The sequence below is a fragment of the Setaria viridis genome, chromosome 5 (genome assembly GCF_005286985.2).
Source record: "Setaria viridis chromosome 5, Setaria_viridis_v4.0, whole genome shotgun sequence".
In the NCBI taxonomy this organism is placed as follows: Eukaryota; Viridiplantae; Streptophyta; class Magnoliopsida; order Poales; family Poaceae; genus Setaria; species Setaria viridis.
The window spans coordinates 44,889,762-44,901,532 of NC_048267.2; positions in this window are offsets into that span (position 1 = coordinate 44,889,762).

Below are 11,771 nucleotides of genomic sequence, written 5' to 3' on the forward strand. Positions count from 1 at the left end.
CAGCTAAAGCTGCTTTTTGTTGGGAGAATTACACTTGGATATATCTCTTTCGCTGCCTGTAAATAGGGAGAGATTTTCCTTCCTTTTCATTTCATAAGACTGATTGAGTAACAAAGACAAACACTGCATGCACGGACTGATTCATCTAATCTTCATTTACGCCTCATTTGGATACCAGGAGCTAAACTTTAGTCCTCACATCGGATGTTCGGATGCTAATTAAGAGGACTAAATATGAGCTAATTACAAAACTAATAGCAGAACCCCTAGGCTAAATTGCGTGACGAATCTATTAAGCCTAATTAATCCATCATTAGCGAATGGTTACTGTAGCACCACATTATCAAATCATGGACTAATTAGGCTTAATAGATTCGTCTCACAATTTAGCCTAGGGGTTGTGCAATTAGTTTTGTAATTAGCCTATGTTTAATATTTCTAATTAGTGTCAAACATCGATGTGACCTGTCTTCCAAATACCCCTTTTTGTGAAGTTCAATCGTCATATGGTATTTGCAGAGCCAGACTCTGTAGATATGTGTGCTCACAGAGTCAACAAAGATTTCCCCTCTATAGAATGGACACAGTCGAACAAGAAAATTAGGTCTATCTGTGTCTGGACAAAGACAAGTTCACATGCAATTTTTATTTGACATACTTTGACATCCTATAAACGCCAACCTTATCATATGTTATCCCTCTTGTCCGCACATGCTCTTCTCCTCAAAAACTACATGACACCAATCACAAAAACAAAATGCGTCCCTATCCCTTGTACGCTTTGGAACCATTTTTCCATACCACAGTGGTCAAAGTTTCACGTCTTAAACAAGCAAAAAGCGATGGCAACTCGTTGAAGGAGACGGCACTATAGGTTACAAACAAAACAAGCACGACAGGACTGGTGAGGGTAAACACCTCCCATGGAGTCTTGCTGAGATTCGTTGCCCTCCCATGGAGTGTTCAAGCGTTGCAGGCAAGGGCAACCGCGTGGTTAGTGGCCGGCTTCGTCACGCCAGATACCAAAATACTGCATGGCCGCTGCTTTTCTAGGGTTTTTTAATCTCTCTTGGTTTGAGCAGAAACTTTTTGTAGGTTTGTTAATGTGCATTTCCCCCGGCCGTGCGAAGGAATTGGAGGGTTTTTGCGTTGTTTGCCTCGTCAGAAAGTGGAAAGGCACTGACGAACGAGTGTGGCGACGCCTTTGTTTGCATGGAGGAGCGGAAGAAAGCATCGATTCGAGGGGACGGAGGAGAACTTTTTTGACAACTACTCTTGTTGGGTGTCCGTGGGGGTGTTTAGTTAATTGCTTTGAGCCATCATTAGGCGCAAGTTGATGCTTGTGCTATGGCTACATTTGCAAAAGGTGAATTCTGGAGTGATCTGGAATTATGCCTGCTGCTGTGTTCCTAAAATATGACTCTGTTTGGTTATCGATGCATTGTATTGCATTGGTTGGCAAAGTTACTGTTAGGCGATCACGCACTAGTTGTTTTGGGACTCTTGAGATCAGATGCAGATTGTACTGAATCTGAATGAGCTCTGTCAGGTAGTGGATTATCGATGAACAAAATTCTGTTCCAAAAACAAAAAGTTCAACAAAAGGTAGAAATAAACGCATTGCGACGTCAAGAGATTGTGACGCCAAACCGTGCGTCTAGCAGTTCATCACGAAAAGTAAACGAAAGCGCCAAACAAATGACAATGAAATGGTGACTCTTTGATTCTTTACGAGCCGTTGAGTGCTTTCAGTTACTCTTTCGATCTACATGGAAGAAGCACAGCTTTGTTAAGGTGACGAAGTTCTTCAGCGGTTAGTTATGATGATGAGGTACCTTACGACATCCTAATAAGCACGTGTATATAATAAACAGATTAAAGCGCCAAACAACTTCCCCAGAAAATCGGATTCCACAATAATCGACGCATATCTCTTCTCTCAACTCTCAAAGGTTTCTGTTGTTCCTGTCACGATCGAACACGGTGACACTCTCAAGAAAGATGCCGGATCAGCAGCCCAGCATTGGTATGACCGTCCTTTTCCCGAGAGTTTCTTCCACCTCTCGCCTTCCTCCTCCCATCACCATTCACCACAAACAACAAAAGCTTCCTCCTCCTCAACTATTAGCTGTAAAAAGGAGAGAGATACAACGACATCGACGGCACAGACTGCAGAATGCTCCGCGAAAGCGAACTAAAGGCGGACGGAGCGCGTGGGAGCGACGAAAGCAACAGTGTGGATGCGCTCCAAGGAAAAGCGATCGAGGAGACCAGAGAGCGAGAGAGAGATAGCCATTTCCTTCCTCACGCTTTTCCGCAAGCGGTTTGCGTCGCCGTCGTCTTTAGGTTTTGCCCCGGAGGGAGGAGCGAGGCAGGAATATAGCCACCGTTTTGTCGTGCCTAAAGCAGTGCTATGGACTATACCATTGGGTCCATCCAGTATCAGGTCCATCCCCCAAGTCACATCCCAAGAGCAAGTCAAGAGATGACTCTGATCTATGCACATCCCAAGAGAAAGTCAAGAGGACTCTGATCTATACAAGTAGCTGCTCGCGGAGAGGAGAAAAACAGAAATGAGAATTCAGAATTGAATCGGGTTTCCCTTCACGTTCGTCCTCGGCGGCGACCGATCTCACGTCTCGGTGATCCCTTGTCGGCGGTCACCGGTGTCGGTGTTTAATACCCGGCAACCTACTGAGAGGTATCCTAAAGTAGTAGATTGGTTGGTGGGGGATTGCCGCCTGGAACTTAACGGTAAAAACGAGAACACAAGATACGGATTTATACAGGCGTAATACCCTACAATACCCTACTGCAAAAAGAGATGCATACATTGTGTAGCATATTCGTAGAATTTTGAAACTACTAAAATTTATTTAGTGATGAATGTAATGTAAATGTTGTGTGTCATGCTCTTATTTCGCCATATTTCTCCTAAGTAGTTAGACTGTTACCATTGTCATTGCGTGTAAGATTTTTGTCCCCTGTTTAGCCGTTGCCATTGCTTGTGAAATCTTTATCTCATGTACGTGTACTGGCACTGCTGCTATGGAGATCTTTGTTTCGCGTCCTAACATTTAGGTATGACAGAAGATCCAAGGTTTTCACGAATTAAGACGTATTCTACTCGAATAGATTAGTGACCACTAAGAGAAGACAATAAAAATAAGTAGTCAACATTGCGATAAAAAGACTACGATTGCGCGTAAAGTAGTCTTTGAGATTTCTCTGCCTTTTGGCAACGAGAATGCGTGTTTGCCGCGCATAGAATTTGTGCCTCACTAGAGTGTAACCACTGTGAGCCTCCAGCACTCAGTGTATCAAACTTCGTGGCAGAGCCTCCTAATTCAGTGTACCAAACCTGTGGCGAAGCTTTCGTAACTTAGTGCACCAAATCCGTAGTGATAACCTCCGTAATTCAATATACCAAGCCCATGGCTGTCGAATAGTCGGCGAAGTGTAGCTCTGGAGGGTAATTACCGTCGAGAGGCGTACACAAATAAATACTCGGCGCAGTGGTCAATCATGCGGAAAACAAGCCAAAGAAAAATAATTATTAAAAAAGTGACTTAGCTTGATTAATGGACGATTGTCGATGAAGCCGTGACAGTTGTTCATGAAGCTAACTAGTCAGAGTTTGATTCCGACTGGTTGTCGGCGGTATAAGACCCGCCCTCGACTAGTTTTCTAGTCGATACGAGTAGTTGAAGTAGTCATTAGCAAGTCGGCGTAGACGTCTTGCTCTTGCAGAAGTAGTCGATCGCATCATCAGAGATTTGTTAATGTTACCACGCAAGCTGAAATCCTTTTGATAGCTTTTTTGTGTGCGCATAACTGAATACACCATTGATTAGCAAATTGAATTCTTCACGCACCACAGCAGCAGGTTCTTGTTGCTTAGTTGCAGCTTTTTCTTCGCATCCAACTCGAACACGACATCCAATTGGATGTGATTCCAACTGGCCTCCGATTCCTACTCTGGCTCGGTGTGCGCTCAGAAAAAAATTAATCCGAGCACTGCTTTCGTAGATGGAGCCGCCAACGCAGGTGAAGCACTCCACCTTCAGCGACTTTGACTTAGAAGCTTCGCACCGTGCTAGAAATCGGAGCAAACACGGAATCGGATCCATTCGCTTTGGCTTTGATGCAGTTGCAGGTTGATTTCCCGACTGATTTGGCGCAAAATCAACCATACCGCGCGTGGCTAGATTGATGTTGAGGATGAGGTCCTTCGAGCTCGCCTGGTGATCTCGACGATCACCCCTATCTAGCGTCTCAGATGTCGGTGTTTTATATCCAGCAACATATCGAGAGGTATCTCGAGGTAGTAGATTGGTTGGTGGGGGATCGCCGGATCTGGAACTTGATGGTAAAAGTGCTGACACAAGATACAGATTTATACAGATTCGAGATGTCAGTGTAGTGTAATACCATGCATCATGTTTGGGGTGTTGTATATTGCGCCCTGCGCTTGGGTGTTTTTTGCTTTGATTTAGGCTTGAGGATTTGGTCCTCTGTTGTCGTTCTATGATGTCATAGTCTACCGATTTAGGGACCCCTGCTCTCCTTTGTATACTACAAAAGATGGGATTAATAGTCGATTATAAGGTAGGAGTTGTATTATAATTAGGATGTATGCGAAGTTCATCTTCTTCCTTTCTTGCGGTACATCTACCCGTGACAACGGGAGCATCTACCGGTGAGAGCATCCTCGTCCTCACGCTCCGGTTCTCACCACCGGTGGCCACGGGGCATGATAGATGGTATTCAGAGCTATCGATCCTCGGCGTCCTCTTTAGGTTGGTCTGGTCGAGGTCAGCTTGGAGGCAACTGGTGAGATGGCAGCGCAGTCGGAGTGGTGGATGCAGCTGAATCAGAGCACTCCTCTGTCGGCGACACCAACGCCACCACAGAGGTTGGGGTCACGAGCACCAGGCGTGCTGTTTCATCCAACAGATAACACATCCACAAGCCTTTCGATGGGTGGTCTGAAGCACGGTCACGAGGAGATGGACATGGGTCGCTCTCATCCTCAACTGTCACCAGGTGATCTCTTTTTGGGTGAGGGTGGTGTTGATTTGTTGCCGCTGAGCCATGGTAAGAATGGTGCCCACAACATGTTTGATAAAATGCTTGTTGAGAGGGTAGTCTGGGATGCAGATTTGCAACTTGGCTTCAATTCACATGGCCTATTGCAGTAGCTAGCTCATAGGGTGGGTGACCAGATGCAGCACGAGCAGGATGGTGTGGTGCCTGATGTCCCCTAGGCGTTTGATAGAATGTCACAGCAAGGAAGTGTGCATCCAGTTTTAAGTGAAATGGGTCATAAATTTACATGGGATGAAGAGCTCTTTGACAGTCCTGAGTCGCAGAATAGTTTGTTGGACCAACTAGCTTGGTTTGGAGGGGACTCAGTTGATGAGGAGTGGAAACCAATTGCTGAGCTGGCCACTGATGACAAACTAACTTATGCCAGTGACTCTTCTTTTTTCTCTGAACTTGGCATGAATTTTGCAGAGCAGGTGTGCATTGAAATGCAGAACACAGTTGTGGTGTGGGACGAGGAGATATCTTTCCATCTTGGCAGCAATGACGACTTATTGCACCGGCTAATGTTGGGAGGAGAATTTACAGATGAGAAGATTGGGTTGATTGTTGAGTTGGACGCTGGTAAGATGCTTATTGATGTTAATGGCTTATCGAAAATTCTAGTACTAGATGAAATCTCAGATGCTATGTCACATCAATTAGTTTGCAACCAGCACGGCCATTCAGTCAATATACAACAAACTCTAGAGCCGAGTGTATTGGATTGTGACAAACTAGACTGTGAGATGTTCATCAAAGCCAATGGCAACTTGCAGCTGGAAGAACGTGTAGTTGGTTTGGGTACGGTGATGCCATCTGCAAGATGTGTAATGGACCACTTCTCTCCAGGTTATAACCAGCACCTTGAGCATAATTTCTTCCTTGTTTTCTATGGAGCCTATTCTGGTTATCACACAAACTGCACGATTGTTCGCCATGGAGAACACAGGACTAGGCAGGAATTTAAAGACATATCACTAGGAAGTTATGGAATTATTGGCTGTGTGAATTCGAAAATTAGAGGCACAGGATGTGTGTTCAAAGAATCACCGTCATGGAGAAGAAGTGCCTTTGACCCTGGGAAGTACAGAATAGAAGCTGATTGTTCATTTCTCGGTGAAATGCCATCATGGCAACAAGGTGGTTTCAGGCCATGGAGCAAAGGTGCTATGTCCCAGGAGTTAATAAATTTTGCTGAAAATGAGCGTGCTGTATTTTTTGTCTTGTTTAGCACTAGACCATTGGATCCTGGAGTGCATCCTTTCCAGTTTCTTATTAAGTTCAAAGTTGCTTGATGTGTCGTAAATGAGGCGCAACCATGCGCAAGAAATGCTTTTAGTCCTGGACAAATTGAGCAGCCACATCAATTGCATAGGGAACATTTTATTGTGCAAGGTTTTTATGCTAACAAAAGGGTATGCAGCTTCAGCTTCACATCATCGTGGAAGTGGAATGATTTCAATCCTAGCATGAAGGCTGCTTTGATGACCAAGGTTAAAAAGTTACATCAAGAGAACGATGGTTTGATCTATAAGGTTCAATCAGTAAGATATGTTACTCCAGAAAAGCCGTGGGATCCTGGTATTCCAATGAACATAGATCTAAATATGACCGAACTATCGAGATCAGTTCAGTTAGTTCAGAAATTTTTTGGGCGCATGATACAGGTGCACGACATGAAATTCAAATAGTGCAAGCAAAATTTAGAAGGCGAGCACATGCCTTTGCTTGGGGACAAGCTAAATTTTCAGGGGCGGTAATGTTATGCTTGAAGTAGTGCCATGGACTATACCATTGAGCCCATCCAATGTCAGGTCCATCGATCCAAGTCACAGCCAAGAGCAAGCTAAGAGAGGACTCCGTTCTATACCAGCAGCTCCTCGCGGAGAGGAGAAACACAGAAATGAAAATTCAGAATTGAATTGGGTTTTCCCTTCGCATTCGTCCTCGACGGCGACCGATCTCACGTCCCGACGATCCCTTGTCGGCGGGGCCACGGGAGCATCTATGAGAGCATCCTCGTCCTCCTCACGCTCCGGTTCTCACCACCGGTGGTCACGGGGCATGACACGTTTCGAGCAAGATGACGCGCGTTGAGCTGGGGCGGGCACGTACGCGGCGGCGGCGGTAACGGAAAGGGAAGAAGGTGATGAGGATTGGGGTGGAATGCGGCAGGCCGGCCGGCAGCGGGCAGTGGGATGGGAGGAGGAGAAGATTCAGACGCAAGAAATGGACACGTCGCAACTCGCATGGCGGGCCACGAGCAGCGGTGCGCCGTGCGCGTGAAGCAGGTGGCAGCGGCGCAGGAAAGCAGAGAGGCTGCTGGCCTGCTGCCGCTCAAGAATGAGACCTGTGCCACTATTATTTTGTGCGCGTTGGTGCGCTTCTGGTGTTATCCTGATCTCCCTTTAGATTCAGAAGAAAGGAGGGCAAAAAAAAGGTGGTTTTTCCATCATACGCATTTGGAGGGGATAAAAAGGAGATGTTGATGGTAATAGAGTCGCATCGGAAATCGGAAGCGATGTTGCATAACGTAACACAAGAGATGTTGCATGTACAAGTGAACAGTATAGCCTTACTCCATAACAGGCACTTACTTCTGGACAAAGGCAGTGGCCGATCTCGCAATGTGTGTAGTACATTCCCCTTCACATCCTTCACTTTGGATGAAAACTGTCAATTCAAAGGTCGAAATGCAGTAACGAGCACCTTCCGGCGGCGGCCTTCTTCCCCCGGGCCAGGTTATCGAGTAGCCCACAACGTTGCAAGCCCGTCAAGTCAAACAGTCCCCGTCAACTCAACATGATGACAGGCCCCCCCGCACATCAAAAGTCCAGTAGGCCCATGTGACTCCAGCCCACTGCACACGCAGCAATGACACAGGCCCCACGTGAATGAAGCCGCCTTGAAAAGCCAGCCCTTTTAGTAAACGGCCTGCAAAATCCTCTCCGACCGAACTGGGCCCTTTTCATCAGCGCGGCAGCAACGTCACGGACGGATTGGTCATTTTTGGTGTACAAATTATTGGTGCACGCATGGTATTTTTTTTTTATTAGGAGGAGAAAAAAAACATAGAGGAAGGAGGAGGATTGTAGCGGAAGCTGGGCGTGCGGTGCTCGCAAGCATCTCCTCACATGGCCGTGTTTTCATTTCATTCATCCGCAGGGCTAATCCGGAATAGCGATCGATGGGATAAGGGATGAGGATTTCGATTTCTGCCGCCGTAGGAAACGTAACCTCAGCCATTCATCATCCATAAACCATGGATAAACAATATATGCACATCCTTTTTCCAATGGGGAAAAGTGCTGGTATCACGCCCAGCCTTTTCCCGAGCGGGGCGCGAATCGGTTCCGGATCCCCCACATGCCAAGCCGCATTTGCATTTATGCCTCCTTTTTAATACTATTTTATCTCGCGAGATGGAGAATTAATAAAGAGGACGGATGGATGGAGGATTTGTTCTTGGTGCAAGTAAAGCATTAACATTTTCTCCCTTTGGTTGCAACCTTGGAGATTTTATCGTCACTGGGTGCGCACGATGTATGCTGCTCATGCACACGTCGTTTTCGTCAATCATCATCGCTGCCTGGCTGCACAGTGTCCGGGCTACGTGGTACACTGTTGCGAATTCTTTGTGATCTTGGCATTTTGCCGCCGGACTGATCCGGCATTTTCAGCTGGATCTAATCTAAGGGAAATTAATGACGGGCATTGCCGGTGGATCGTCGGTCCGGGCAGGATGCATGACCTGCCGTAGCGTGGTGACCACGCGCGAGCACGCCGCAATGCTGCTGCGCATCGCGCGGCTGGAGCATAGGCCTGTACTAGCCGCGATGAATAATAAATTCGACTGCGACCGGTCGGGCTCTGGCTGCGCGTCCGCGGGCACAGCAGCGCGGGCGGCGGCATTAGCTGTCACGTCAGCGGACAGCGGAGGAGGAGGGCCAAGGCCTCCGCCACCGCCGGCGCCACGTACGACGGCGCAGGCAGGCAGACGGAGACGACGGCCGCGATCGGCCCGTCGGTTGGGGCGGCCTGGACTGACTGGAGTAGTAGCCTGCTCTGGTACCTGCATGCATGCACGCTGACAACCGATCCATCATCCATGGGGTTGCCCGGCCGGGCCCCGGCCGGCCGGCCTTGACGGCGGCGGCCGCGCGCGCGGTCTCACTGACCCTAGCCTGAGCTGGTGGGCGCAGCAGAGCCGAGGGCGCACTGTGCGCGGCATGTGGGACGCTGGGCAGAGCAAGAGCAATCATGAAGGATCCAGGCGGGGGCAGCAGGCGCAGCGGCGGGTAGCATCAGGTCGGTAGTAGTTCTGATCGTGGGTCACCTCAGATATTTAAATACCAGTTAAAAAGGATTAAAAGGATTAAATGTGAACTAATTATAAAACTAATTGACGTAAGTCATGACTAATTCGCGAGACGAATCTATTAAGCCTAATTAATCCATAATTAGCATATATTTACTGTATGGTCAAATCATGGACTAATTAAGCTTAATAAATTCGTCTCGCGAATTATCCTTCATTTATATAATTGGTTTTGTAATTAACCTATATTTAATACTCTAATTAATATCTAAATATTTAATGTGATAGGGATTAAACTTTAGTCCTACGCTGCCGTAAGTGGGGTGACGTACGTCCATCCCATGATCGCAACCGCGGCCCAACCTGCTAGGCTCTGTCCTCCACCGGTGCACTTCTAAATTATACTCTACTCCTTCCATTTTAAATTATAGATCGTTTTGATTTTTTAGATGTTTGTATGCATATGGACATACACTAACACGACATGGGTTGTAATAAGAATCATTATGACCCTAAGAGAGTTTGTTACGTGCTGGTTGTTCATGTAGAGGGATGAGAGTCTTCTTTTCTTCTCTTTTTACAGAAGAAAAATCCGCCGTTGGTTTTGGTGGACAACGATTGGCTCAACTGTTGCACTTGCACTGTGCATGCACGCGTGCCCTGCTCCGTCTTGGCCAATGTTAGTACATCGGAACCCTTAGCCCTTAGCCAAGTGGTATGGGGAGGCGGTAAGAACGGCAGGCGGTGGCCCACTGCCAGTCTGCCAAGCCCGTGAGGCCGGCTGGTGGCAGGAGGCAGTGCACTGGGGCACGGGGAAAAGGCTGCCGCATATTCTGTAGCGCACGTACATACGCTGAGTCGCAGGCCACAGATCGGGGATCGCCCATATTCTCACTCAACTACTTGGTAGGTCGCTCCCTCGGAGTAGGGATGGCGATAGCGAGGTGACGACGGTGAACCGTTCCTGCTTGGCTTGGATATGAAGCAAAAATGGGCGATCCGTGCATGGGATCGGATCCTGATTAGTTTCCTTTTTGCACGAGCCATCGCCTCCAACTCCGTCGCCCGGCGGCCTCGATCATTTGCCAGGGCTCTCGATCAAGAAGAGCACAACCTGCATGAACAAGCATCGCTCACCCTAAAGGCACCAAGATGATCGATAGCAACAGAGAGAAGAGATGAGACGAGAGGGGAATTCGCATCACCAATCGATTCGTTTCACTGCTTGGTAGAGCTCCTTCAGTACCGATTTCTAACCCCATTTAGTACCGGTTGTGCAACCGATATTGCTATTTCGGTACTAAAGGGGAGTCCTTTAGTACCGGGTTAAATAACCAGTACTAAAGGGCTATTAAAAATAAAAAGAAAAATGAAAATTCGGCCAGCCGCCCGGCCCCGCATCCCGCCGGCCGTGCGCGGCTGCCCCGCCACCGCGCCTCGTCAGCGCCGGCTGCCCTTCCCCAATGACACGCATCCCACCGGTTGCACCTCGTCAGATCTGGCCGCCGCTGCCCCGCCGACCGCCAACATCCGCGGTCCCGCTGGATCTGGCCGGCTGCACCCTGTTGCCTCGCCGCTGCCGCCACCACACTGCCCTGCCAAATCCAGCCGCCGCCGGAACCCAGAGTGCTGGAGCCTGGACGCAGTAGGAGGGAAGGGAGGGGAGGGAAGGTGCGGGAGAGGGAGAGGGAGAGGGAGAGCGACGTGGTGGTGCCACAACCGTCAGCCCCGGAGAAAAAAAAGAAAATACCTGTGCCCCGCCGTCGCACCCCTGCGTCCCGCTGTCTCCGGCTAGCAGCCGCTCCCTCGCGCACCGCTGCACCCCCACGCGTCATCGAACACCTCTGCACGCCCCACACCTCACCCCGCCACCCAAGCACTGCCCTGCACCTCACCCTGCTACCGCTCCTCACCGCCAATGAGGGGCGAGCAAAGGGGGAAGGGGAGGGGAAGGGGGCGGTGACGGGAGAGGCAGGGGAGAGAGAGGGTAGGGAGAGGGAGTGGGAGGGGGGTGGAGAGGGGGAGAGGGCGGGGGAGGGAGGAGCGGATAAGGAGGTGCGAGGGTAGGTGTGACTGGGGTTAGTACCGAGTGGAGTCTCCATCCAGTACTAAAGACCCTCACGCACATTAGTACCAAGTGAGGCTCCACCCGGTACTAATGGGTGACCTTTAGTACCGGTTGGAGCTCCCGCCGTTACTAAAGGGGGTTACGAAAGGTTCCTAGGGAACTACCTGACCCTAGAACTAATGTTATTTTTTCTGGGGGCGTTTGGTTTCCTTTACTTATTTTTAGCACGTGTCACATCGAATGTTTAGATACTAATTAGGAGTATTAAACGTAGACTATTTACAAAACCCAGTACAT